The sequence below is a fragment of the Arachis hypogaea genome, chromosome 4, assembly GCF_003086295.3.
Source record: "Arachis hypogaea cultivar Tifrunner chromosome 4, arahy.Tifrunner.gnm2.J5K5, whole genome shotgun sequence".
Classification (NCBI taxonomy): Eukaryota; Viridiplantae; Streptophyta; class Magnoliopsida; order Fabales; family Fabaceae; genus Arachis; species Arachis hypogaea.
In genome coordinates, this window is record NC_092039.1 from 79797838 (window position 1) to 79798771 (window position 934).

Here is a 934-nt window from a genome sequence, read left to right on the forward strand (position 1 = left end):
AAGTGTACATGAATTGGTTGTTTGAACCATGTCAATGAGTTCTTGAGCCTCTTCAGGCGTTTTCTTTAGGTGAATAGATCCACCTGCAGAATGGTCCAATGACATTTTCGAAAATTCAGATAGACCATAATAGAAATATCTAATATGGTCCATTTGAAAACATGTCAGATGACACTTTTGGTCAGCTGCTTGTATCTTTCCCAAGCTTCATAGAGGATTCACCATCTTTTTGTTTGAAGGTTTGAACATCCACTCTCAGCTTGCTCAGCTTTTGAGGAGGAAAGAATTTATCCAAGAAGGCAGTGACCAGCTTATCCCAGGAGTCCAGGCTATCCTTAGGTTGTGAATCCAATCATATTCTAGCTCTGTCTCTTACAGCAAAAGGGAAAAGCATGAGTCTGTAGACTTCAGGATCAACTCCATTCGTCTTTACAGTCTCACAATCTGCAAGAACTTAGTTAAAATGATAAGGATCTTCAGATGGAAGTCCATAAAACTTGCAGTTTTGTTGCATTAAGCAACTAGCTGAGGTTTCGCTCAAAGTTATTGGCTCCAATGGCAGGAATGGAGATGCTTCTTCCATCAAATTGGACGTTGGCTTTGTGAAGTCACCAAGCATTCTCCTTGCATTATTATTATTTTCGGCTGCCATCTCCTTCTCTTGTTCTAATATTTCTGAAGGTTACCTTTAGAGTGTTGTAACTTAGCTTCTCTTAATTTTCTCTTCAGAGTCCTTTCAGGTTCTGGATCTATTTCAACAAGAGTGCCTTTATCCTTGTTCCTGCTCATATGAAAGAGAAGAAAACAAGAAAAGAAGAGGAATCCTCATGTCACAGTATAGAGATTCCTTTATGTTAGTAGAGAAGAAAAGAAAAGTGAAGAATGAAGATAGGGGATTCGGATATTTAGATGGAGAAGGTGAAGAGAAGTGTTA